At 39.8% G+C, this 12,331-nt stretch overlaps 1 protein-coding gene across 2 annotated transcripts in view; it reads right to left on the bottom strand.

The window, feature by feature from the left end:
• adcyap1r1b (adenylate cyclase activating polypeptide 1b (pituitary) receptor type I) overlaps nucleotides 1-11,409 on the bottom strand; it is a 42,916-nt gene extending 31,507 nt beyond the window's left edge. Inside the window, exon 1 of one of the 2 annotated variants that reach the window (XM_023289044.3) lies at nucleotides 11,071-11,409. The gene's annotated coding sequence lies outside the window, so the exon portion shown is untranslated. The remainder of the gene's footprint in view (nucleotides 1-11,070) is intronic. The other variant, XM_023289045.3, reaches the window with a different exon arrangement.
• Between the last annotated feature and the right edge of the window lie 922 nt (nucleotides 11,410-12,331).

Below are 12,331 nucleotides of genomic sequence, written 5' to 3'. Positions count from 1 at the left end.
AGGATGATATGAACAGTATAATATGTAGTGAAATTACATTTTTATTAAGAATTATTTTTACTGGTAAAACATCTTAATAGGTCTCTCTTCCAGGTCGTATACAGCCCTAACACGCTACATGGGCAACATCGAACATGTAACATATGCAGACTGTTACCTATATTGTATATTTTTCCTTGCTAACCTGCAGCGATGTGTGCGAGTTACAGAAAAAAACAAGACAACAAGCTTATATATTGGGATACCTGTGTCTTTAGGCTCTGTCAGGCATAATGTTACTAAGCAACTGCCTGTAAAATAAAAGCCCCCAGGGTGATCAAGACTGTGTAGTGGAAGCAGTGTTGGACACAATGTAGTAATTTCATCTATACTGCGAGATCCATTTTTGAAAAAAATAGACATTTTATGATCCATTGATGTGTAATAGGGCCGTGCACACCTCTCATAAAAAATGAATAGCAGAATATCTATTTTTACATGTGCAGAGTGGAAGTCTGTGGTGCATATTACACTAGTTGCATGCTTCTGTCATGCCTGGTGTAGCCATTTACATTGATTACACTGAAAGCGTGGTGTTGCAGCAGCAAACAGACCACATGTGTCACGTGTTCAGTGTAGAATGGCTTATGCAACAGGCAAAAGCACCTAAAATCTCTAGTCTGCATTTAGGTCAGACAGATTTTACTTTAGTAAAACAATGAAGGTGAAGTGACAAGTTTTAAAGTGCTCACAACACACTATACACACAAAAATGCATGGTGAAATTTGATGCTGTTCCATCCTTCAGTTGTGCAAAATCCAGTACCAGTGAATGGGACATAGAGAACGTATTCATAGAGACTGCTGTTAGTGCGACCAAACTCCAACATGAAGCCACTGATCCCTCTCAGTTAACTGCTGCTTCACTGCTGCTGCTTTGATCTTGGTCTTTTCTTCCAGTTGATGCTGGTCAGGTGAAACACCATCTCCAGGACAACCAGGCTTTAGTTTCATTAGTTGTAGTTCCACAGCTGGGATCATTCTCATCTATAGATGCTTGCAGATTCTCCAAATCTGGTATCAAAAGGTCCAGCTCTTTGCAGCAACAGTTTTCCTCAGTCTAGAGCAGGAGACCACCGGCTTCTTAAGCTACTGTCAGGATGCCCAGTCAGAGTCTCCACCATTGCTTTAAGCTGCCGAGTTCCCAAAAACCCACCTCCAAACATGTCAGCAAACCGGTGTACACTGACTAATATGCAGGTGATTAGGTCAGCCAGCATGTATCCTCTGATGGAGATCCCTAATGCAGTTAGCAAAATGACTCTTCCAGGCAGCTAATTTCATGGGCTGGAAAGCAGCCTGTGCTTTTTGCCCTGCTATACACCGTTTTGTGCGACTCCTTGTTTCCCAAAATTTCTGCAAAGAAGAGACACTTTAATCAGAAATACACCAGGCTGAAGTAAACCGGAATCATCCTTTAAGTAATACAATAAAAAAAAGCTGCAGTTTTTTAAATTACAAATGAGACTTATGATGGATGTCAGGTTCGTGTGTGAAAGGAGAACATTTATTTAAAATGGTGACCATCTAGATTTTATTTAGTTTCATATAAGGGCTGACAGATCCACAAGTCTCAGGTTCACTGAGTTGTTAATTTAAAAAAATAGAAAGTTGCTCAAGTTAAAAGGCCACAAAGGTCTTACATTATTATTAATTCCATTGTCTTGTAGAGAAGTTTGTCAAAATCTATTTCAAAAGACCAAAAGTTTGTAAAGTCCCTGAGGAAACCTACAGTAAATGAGGTCCTTGTGACAAACAAAGCTCCAAACCCTTTCTGGTAGCAGGAAGAATAGTCTGACTCACCAGATGTAGACTGTAGGTATACGTCTACCATCAGCTGCTTATTTCATACAGTTTATTATATCACTTCTTCTATCTGTGTGTTATCATTTTCATAATCCCTTACACTACAATGAAAATTGTACGTTGTACGTGGATTGTGCAGTAACACAGCCCTGCTAATTTTAGAGTTATTTTTTTGGTACTGGTATTTTAAAGATAGTTCTCACCTCCCTCTTTGCAAATATTCAACCAAAACAATTCCCTTGTTGTCATTTTGCAGGAACACAGTTGCTGCATCCTTTGACTAGCACCACCCAGTATGATTGTGATTGTGTTAAAAATATACAAAGGAGTTGGGGCATGTTTTCCACTACAGCAGCGTGACAACATCTGTGTAAAACTATGGAGCAGAAAAAGAAAATTGATGAGTTCGTATTCAAACTTATTTGTAAAATGTTTCAACAGAGTTTCCTTGGGTCTTACTTTCACATCTAATACCAGATCCTGATTTCCAGTAAATGTGTCTGTAAAGTGTAATCTGCAGTATAAAAATGCATTCTATATAAAAAGAAGAAATTTTAAGGCCAAACTGTCTCTTTACCAGACATAGAGACATCAGTCAGACTCAAGCCAATTTGTGCTTTCTGCCTCTGCATATCACTCTGTCAGCCACACGTCTGCCAGGGTTTACACAGACACCTCTATGAACGTCCATGGAGCTTCAAATCTGTCGCTGCAAGTCTCTAGCAACACCTTTATGAAAATTCATTAGAAGCAGTCGCTGTGGAGGTGCTTTGATTTGTGCATGCTTTCCATCGACAGAGCCCAAAAACCCCAAACTCCAAGTTCTTCAGAACTCCTGTTCTGCGTCTGTCAATGTCAGACATATGAAGCATAAATTGCCCTTGGGCCCACCTAGAGGTGTGTGTAGAACAAACTGATTAGATACACACATTCAAGTCTGATTCATGGTGATATTGACCCTTAGATGCATGAGTGATTGGACTGTACACTCTTCTAAGATCTAAGAATCAATGTGTTTTTATGTCATTTTTGTCATTTTGGTTAAGAATAATCATTTGTACTGTTTATATATTTTGGTCCCCACAAAAATGACTTCATGTGTGAAATATGTTTATTTTTCACTTTATAGCCGATTTTTAAACATTTTGATAATTGAAAAAGGAGAATATCACACAGAACAGCAATTGAAGCTTATCAACATCAATTTTGTTGCCATTTTTCCACTCTTTTCCTCCAGCTGTTGCTGTTCTTCGTCACTCCAAGTTTGTGTACTTCATCACCTCTTGCATGATATTATCAGTGATAAAGAGCTTGGGGTAGTAATACAAATATTACAATTACTTTAAAAGTATAAAAGGCAACCTAAAAATTTAAACAGAATGATATCAAAAACTGTATTCTTTTTTTCTTTTTTTTTAGGAATGGCTAGAAAATGAAAGGATGACAACCATTCACTAAAAAAATATTGCAAGAAAATGACCTCACCGGGTTATTTTTTAACCATTTATGCATGTAAGGGTTAAGCCTATGTCACATATATTTGTTTAAATGAGCTTCAAATTAGTCCTCATGCAAAAGACACATATGGTTCTACGTGGATACATATGGGTTTAAAAAAATCTGACTGTGTGTAGTTGGGTGTTTGTGTGTGTCTCTTAGCTCAGCAGCTGCTCAGGACTCTCCTCCCCAAGCTGTAATCAGTGGCTTAATGAGTCTCAGCGGCTTTCATGTTCAACACTGTCAGCCTGAGAGTGTGTAATGTTTGATGCTCCATGTAAAGAGCACACACTTTATTAAAGAAACACACACAGCCAAGTTCACTCTCCACACTAAGTATACACACATTCTGGACACTGGTCTAGGTTGGTCAGTAAACTACTCATGTAAAGGTGCACCCAAGAGAGGATGAGCAGAGGAAGGAATGAAGAAGTACAAGCACAGCAAGTTTAAAAAAAAAAAAAAAAAAAAAAAAAAAGCATAGTTGAAAACATGAGTGGGTGTTCGTGTTAAAAGAAACGAGTCCTCTCAGGAGAAAAGGAATTATTTCTCTCAGGAATAAGCGGGAAAAGGAGAAGCGAGGGTTTCCTAATGATCACTCACCTGTAATGCTGCAGCACTGCTGAGAGAAACACTGAAAACTCTGTGATGAGACGCATCATTAGGCAGAAATGGAAAGACAGAGATGGACGGAAAAAGCAGGAAAGAAAGTGCGAGCCACCAGCAAGAGTTGGGTCCCTCGGGATATGTGCTGGTCAGGCTTTGACAGCTGTTGTGGCCTGAAGAGTAAAGGCATGCACTGGCTTATCCCCCAGACTCCCTAAGAGACCCTCAACTCAAACTCTTCTTCTCTTTCAACCTCTCATCTACTGAGCACTCACTGCTTTCTTCAAAAAATGTTAATCTTCTCTGTGCTTCAGTATTCATCATCTAATGTGTTAAGCCAGCACCGGACTGTCTAATTCCCACTGAATATAGCAGTAAGTCACTCAAGTCTCCAGATCTATATTTAGCCCAAAGAATTATGTGAGGAATTAATATACACAGACATGACTTACTCTTCATTATTTTGGGGAGGGAGAGGGAGGTGCACATATTACAGAGAGAGGGAGTGAGGGAGAGTGGGAGGAAGAGAAGGAGAAGAGTATGAAAATTGGCCTGGTTTCTCGCTCCCATTATGTCCCGTTTTTCCCACAATTCACTTGGGAACTGTGCAGTCACGGGACTGAGGCAAAGATGCTTTGAAGCAAAAATAAAGGAATCTTTAAAATAACATCATAACATCATCAGAAACACTCAAAACAGGAGCCATTAGGAGTCCCAACCCAGCTAACCAGGAATATAGTGTCCTCCTTCCATTCAGCTTGATATCATGGCTCTAGTTATTACAGTAGGAAAATACATATTAACAAAAATGGGACACGTGGATGAACATGTTTATAGGAAAGTGCTGAAAATGTTACAAAATGTTGCTGTTATATGTTCAGTGAAAACATTTGTCATTTTTATGACACAGTATCAGATTGTAGCTACAAAAGCAAGGATTTTCTACTCATGTTGTGTGGGAGCATTAAAACTGAGGAATCTAATCATGGTTATTGGTTATATATGTGACAACCATACTTCATACTTTTTAAACTGTGATCACCATGTTCTGTGAATGAAGTAAATAAATGAATAAATAAATAAATAAAACTGACCACTTCATTTACTGGAAAACAAAACAAAAAAATTGGCTGTAGGGCTGCAAAATATTAAAAAAAGTTAATGACATTGTGATATTTGGTTTTTCAGTGATATACACTACTATTCAAAAGTTTGGGGTCACTTAGAAAGGTCCTTGTTTTTGGAAGAAAAGCATTTTTTTTCAATGAAGACAAAATTAGACTATTGGTAAATGACTATTCTAGCTGGAAACAGCTGATTTTTAATGGAATATCTACATAGGGACACAGAGGAACATTTCCAGCAACCATCACTCCTGTGTTCTAATGCTACATTGTGTTAGCTAATGGTGTTGAAAGGCTCATTGATGGTTAGAAAACCCTTGTGCAATTCTTTTAGCACACGAATAAAAGTGTGAGGTTTCATCGAAAACATTAATTTACCCCTGGTGACCGCAAGCCTTTGAACGTTCGTGTATATTGAAAATACACAGGCATCTGTTTTCTTTGAATGGAACATTTAAAATACAAATATCTTAGTCTTCATTTAACTGTGGAAAGCCAAAATCATGATCATTATTGAATTTATTGTGTTGAATGTCATTTTTCTGTGCATGTGGAGCACGCAACCTCTCAGTCTTTAAAATAAAGTTTAAAAAAAACAACACAGTATGTCTAAGAACTCTTAAATTAGTGTAAATCATGTTTTATCAAACAGATTTCTCTTTTAGATTAGTCATACAAAATGTTGTCTTTTGTATGAAGCACCAAAAAAAGAGATGTTTAATGTCACTGCGCATACTACAGTGTTGATACTGAAATGATCTATCATGCAGCCGTAGTTACCACTGAGTAAATCCTCTAGCTTCAAGTCTCTAGCTTCTGCTTGCAAATCACAAAGAATTATTACCCAACGTGAGGGTTTTTGGATCATTCTGTGATTAATTTTACTATTTAGTGCATGGATGAGTTTCAGATGCTCTCATCAAACACATTCCTGGCCACTTTCATCAACTACACTTCAACAAAACAACGGCAAGTCAACAAAAACTCTTGCTAGTTCTTTTCCTGACTCTTTCTGATAATGCTGGATGTTGCATCTCGACTGTTTTTTGAGCTTCTTTGTAATATTATTCTAAGTCTGGGATTACTTTTTTCTGCTCTAGTAGTGTCTGCGGGTGTTTTATTCAGGTTACACACTGCACCACCAACCTTTAGCAGAGCAAAACACCCAGGAATAGAGCTGAGCTGTAGAATGATTCTGACACAGAGGACAACTAGGCTACTGCAACTTTCATGTGACACATACAGACCCAAAAAGCTCTGGTCCTGCCACTTTTCATGTTACAAAAAGTAACTTTAATAGAAATGAGTTAGACTCCACCTTTGACTTGGATGGATCTTGGATATGGCCCGTAGAGGAATAAGTGCATAAAAGCACTCCTCCTTTGTCTGCTTAGTGTGTGGTTTGGGAGCCAGAAGACAAGAAAAACATCAGAAAGCAGCAGTGCAATAATTTGGGCTTCTATGAATTTCTTCTCCATTACTCCCTGACTTCTACCAATAGTTTTAAACATTATTACTTTTAGTTTATCTGAGCATCATAATAGCTTGGACATTTTTATACTTTACTCATGTATATTCCTTTTTTTACCACCAACCTCAGGCCAGTTCATAGCGGCTTACTGCTGTGATCTCTCAGTACCAGAGAGGACAGCCATGACAGCATGTCTGGACTAAACTCTAGACTGCAATCTCTCTTTTAACATTTGATTCATCTTTGTGGAAAAATGAAGTGTTTTTCATTTTCATTTCCCCCCTATATTCTAAGATAACCCATCATCTATCTAAAATATAGGTTGCTATGGGAAACTATTTCTTTGCTAGCAAGGACAAAAAAACTACAGCATGGGTAAAGAAACTACAACTGCAGCAGCACAAGGACTTATACCATTGTAGCTCGTTTTCATCCATCAAACTCACTGATGGTGTCTTTTAAAGTCAGTTTTCAACTTTTTTCTTTTGTTGTAAACCCTTCAATCTCACAACTTCAAAAGCAGTTCTCTGTTCTCTTGTTATTACAGACATGTATGCACAAGTCATAACCCTTGACTAGTTCATGGACTCTCCTCTAGCCGTGACATTTAGCTAGAGGTTGACCGATATGGGATTTTCAAGGGCCGATGCCGATACAGATTTTTAAAAAAATTTTCAGCCGATGGCCGATATCTAAAGCCGATTGTAGAAGCCGATTTTTAAGGCCGATATCCTTTTTTTTTTTTAAAGCACATCGATTACAAAAGGCAATTTAAACACTAAAAGTATATACATGTATATATTACAAATTAAATACACTGCATTTTCTCTCTTACCAAGAAGCAAATCTCTTACCTGTTTTTTTTTTTTACCAAATAAGCAGGTGTGGAGCGAGGCTTGTTGTTGCCTGGCTCACTCGCTCCGCTCATGCTCCGCTCTCTGAGTGCTGGGGGTCCTTCTAAGGGAAAAGCAGTCGCGGCAGCTGCCCGTACGGGTGCCTGATCACAAATCGGCCTTTTATTTGTAAATATCGGCCGATGGCCGATATTGAAAAAAGTCCATATGTCGGCCCAAAATATCGGCCGGCTGATATATCGGTCGACCTCTACATTTAGCCAAAAAACATTTATTGTTGAAGGTGTTAAACCTGTAAAATACAAATAAATATTGGACAAACAACATCAGTGGGCTTTTTTTGTTCAATTCAAAGCTGTCCTATCCATCCATTATCTATACACTTAATCCTCATTATGGTTGCAGGGGGGCTGGAGTCTATCCCAGCTGACTTAGGGTGAAGACAAGGGACACCCTGGACAGTCTATCATAGGGCTACATATAGAGACAAACAAGCTCTCATATTCACATCTATGGATAATTTATCAATTAACCCGGACTGTGGGAGGAAGCCAGAGAACCCGGAGAAAACCCACGGAGAACATGTTAACTCCATTGAAAGAGCCCAGACCCAGGCTGGGATGCGAACCTTCTAGCTGCAAGGTGACGGTGCTAACCATCAAGCCACTGTGCAGCCTACTGCAGTCCTTATCTAGACAAATGAAACAAGTCACATGACATACTCTTGAGCAAATCTTTCTTCCAATCTCTATACAGACCTATTTAATTTAACTAGGTATCTGAACACTTCCTCTTGCACTGCACTTGACCAACACACATTTTCAAAACACAAATTCTAAAAGAAATTAGAAGACATGGGGCTGGTATTATATGTGGAACAGGTATGACACAGAAGTGGAGCAGAAGCTGGACAAAGTCACAGAGATGTGCAGACTGGGAAGCCTCTCTGTCCACTGACTGCTCTGATTCTCAACATGACCAGTTGAGCATCGAGAGCCTCGTCTCCGGCATGGCTGCTCAACACCACCATCAACTGACTGACTGATATCTTCAGAGCTCACTGCCTGCTCCGGATTAAGATTGCAGCACAGGTCAAAGACTTAATATAACAGGGTTTACTATTCATGATTCTCTACAGACAATTGGACTACTGTAACCAGGGATGTCAATATATGCAAGGCCTAAATCTGCAACCAGCCATGACTGTGTGGGCAAAATTGTAAAATCCCATCAACACATGTGATCAGACAGGCAGCTACAGAGAAAACCCATGCATGCACAGAGAGAGCCTGCAAACTCCATGTAGAAATATTTTCGGCCAGGCAGGAACACGAACCGGGGATCTTCTAGCTGCAAGGCAACAGTGCTAACCACAGAGCCACTGTGCAGTCTGCTACAGAGAAATCACATTCTTTCAAGGCTAGCTTGGCTTTGGTGAAGCTACAGTGTAACATACGAGTTACATACACTTGGATTTCCATGCATAATGATTTATGTTGTCTCACTGAATATTAGTAAAGAGAAACAACTACAGTAATGTGCAGCACAACGTGTTAAATTACTGCAGTGTCTTTCCTTAACTGGATGCCATTTACTAAATCAATTTGATATGTTGCACTCAGTATACACTACTAATGTAACAATGACATGTAGTTTCATGTAAGCAATGATAATACACAACAGAGAAACAGATGTAATTCTCAAGAGGAAACGAAGCCTAGACATGTTTTGGATTTTTGGGTCATCTGACTGCTTACATTTCTTGCCTTGCTTATCCTCTTTATGGTATTATTCAGTGTTATAAGTGTTATAACTGATGTGAAAACAAGATAAATATTGTTCAAACAGGCTTTTATTTTAAAATCTATCCTGTGTTATGATGCTAACGGCTGAATTTGAGTAAAAAATGATGACAAACTCATCTAGCGTTTGCTCATATGAGCGAATGGTGCAGCTATAAAAAATGTCTTTTCCCCTCAGTGTGACCATCCTTTACCATCAACTGCATGTACAGAATATGCACGTGGGGGGACGTTTATAAATAAAAAGAGCGATACAGTTAAAGACCCTCAAAAGGGGAAGTTAAATGGTACAATCTAACGTGGCTCTTTATAATGAGCAGCCTTTCGCTTCAGCATCCAGAACCGGATCTCCTTGATTTGACAAAATGACACTCGGCTCATGCATGATACTGGTTGTGTTACAAGGTTGCCGTGCTGAGACTGGGCCCAACGCCTAATGTCCTTGCCTCCTCTCGCTCTTTCCCTCTCTCTCCTCTGCTGCTAAGGCCAGCCAACACAACAAGGATAATTGGGCCATTTAAATGTCAGCATCACTGAGATCTAGAAGACAGACAAGCTCTTTGCTCGTACTTGTCCACTGGTGTTCCAAATGTTTTGCAGCATCAACATCTTAATGACATACTACAAATATGCTTGCCTGCCACAAGTGAAGCAAAGCTAAACAGGATTCTGCACTTTGCCCGATAAGCTGACCCAGATGTGAACTGTAAATTTAAACAAAAAGAATCGCAAACACAACGTTGCCTTTTGGGATAAACCAGCTCAGATATTTAAACACTTCATATGTTCAGGAGAGGGATTTTATACAAAAACAGCCCCCACAGTGACAGTTTTTCCCCCATCTTTTTTATTCTTTTTTTTTGTTTGGCCTCGAATCAGGATTCAGGGCGGATATGCCACTCATTCATCACTCTTTATGAATGAGGCTGCAGCTGAGCATGTAGAAATGTAAACAAATACCTCAGCGTGGCACTTTTTTTTAGAATCAATGTAATAAAACCACTGGCTATCAAAAACATGCAGGAATACATGCATGCTGGGCTTTTTTGGGTTGTTTTTATTTTCAACCATATCCATAAACATTGAGAGCTAACAGAGAGTAAACCACTGCTCAGCACAAGGCTGTGAATGGGAGGTTTTTCAGTGGTGCTTTAACCCTCCCAAGCCATCCAAACACATAAAAGAGAAAAGCTGCAATTGTGATTCAGTGACAGTAAGATGTATTACAAGGTCACACATAGCTTTTACCCAAATGGCCAGATTTCATAGATCTTCAGCAATCCAACCCACATACTGCATTCTACCATATATGAAACAAAGGATAACATCAGTATTATTGTTGGGTAATTGAATTTCTGCAGGCCTGCTGTGTGCAGAACCAACACAACAATAATCCATGCATGTCTGAATGTACCTAAATAAAATCAGACCGTTTTAGGTCTTAAAGTCATAGATTGTCCTTGGAACAGGTTATGAGGCTGCTTTGCATTTCATTTGAACTACACACCAGCTTAAATAAAAAAACACAGACATCCTATTTGTCAGCATGTTGGAGAGCATCTTGTGCACATAAGCTTTTTTTTTTCCTTTATCATTCCCACACAATGTCATTCTGTGATCTCATATTCAATGATCACTGATCCCCGTTTGCAGTAATTGTGCAAACTGCGCTCTGCGAGGAGCCGCCGATGAGGAGGAGGCTCCTCACTGAGATCAGCCGACACATGCCGCAAGATCCCGGCACGCTCATTTCCACTCTCCTCCCTGACATGCACCGCCTCCCATCCTTCAAGAGTCAACCTTCGTGCAAAAACGAGGTGTTTAATTCGAGATAGTGCGATTCTAATTCATCCATTTCAGCCAAATCTTACCATTTTCTCGATGTGCTCCTAGTGGAACTCCTGCGCTGCGGCTCCTCTGCACGCCGCAGGACACGAATCAACCCTCCCGGGGTGGTGGAGGTACAAGACTCTGTGGAGGATCCAGGCGGCACAACTTCCAGCAGAAATTCAGTTTGGTTTGTGGCGGACTAAACACTTGGAACGACCTTGTTTTGCAGCAAAGATGTAAAAACGAAAAGATTTCCTCTACTGTGCGGAGTGAGGCTTCTATTGGAAGTGTTGATATTTCGAGCAATTCCGCTGCCCTGCGGATGGCTGCTCGCTTCGCGCTCCACACAAGAATGCGCCTCGCATTTCAACTAACCCTCTCTCTCACATGCACTGTCTCTCCTTCTGTCTCTCATCCAAACACAAACACCCTCACACATGCGCGCAAGGAAGCACAAGTCCAATTGTGCATGATAGATGTGACATAAACGGGTTATGTTAAATAAATGTGTGCGCGCTCGCGCGTGTGTCCTGGGGTCATCATAAAGGGTCATCAGATTCAAACGAAATGTTAATCAGGACCACGGACAGCGGCCATCATAATTTAAATCTGTTCAACATATCTGGAGGGAGCCTTTAAATAACCTTGGAGACCCAACTATACCCGTATTAAATTGTAGAAATTAAGCACATAAAATATATATATATCTGTGACTACATATGGAAACCACTGATCAGAGGAAACTCTTACAAAAGAAAGCACCACAGGTCTCTGAACAGAGTGATATGTCAAAACCGCTTCACACAGATCACAGTCATGTCTTAGAGTCATCCCCATGTAACCTGCAACATAAGAGCAAGATGATTGCTGGTGCACAGTGTAGAGCTTTAGTAAGGCTTCAGTATGGCTTCAGTAGTGCTCAAACTGTGGTTCCTAAAACCTTCTGTACGATGCCAGAACTAGAGGGGAACTCTGTGTGAAAATAATTACAACATTCTGAAAGAGACAGTTTGATAACTGATAATCTGTTGTAAAGGAGGTAAGGTTTGAGATCACTTTCAGTCTGTTTCTGTCACTTTTCTCATGCATTGCTGTAAATGTCTTCAAGAGTCAGCAGTTAAAATTCCCCATTCATACGACTCACTGTATTGAGTACTCATTCAAAAAGACGGGAGAGAGACAAAGGAAACAGTGCAGTGCAAGTGGTTTCTGCACAGTGTGGATGCTTACTTTGAGAATTTGTTTACACATGAAAAGAGTTGCTCAATATGAATATGAACACCAAAGAATAATTTACAATCA

The sequence above is a fragment of the Amphiprion ocellaris genome, chromosome 2 (genome assembly GCF_022539595.1).
Source record: "Amphiprion ocellaris isolate individual 3 ecotype Okinawa chromosome 2, ASM2253959v1, whole genome shotgun sequence".
Lineage (NCBI taxonomy): Eukaryota > Metazoa > Chordata > Actinopteri > Pomacentridae > Amphiprion > Amphiprion ocellaris.
Note: the sequence above shows the minus strand (reverse complement) of the source record. Positions and strands in the feature narration are given on the sequence as shown.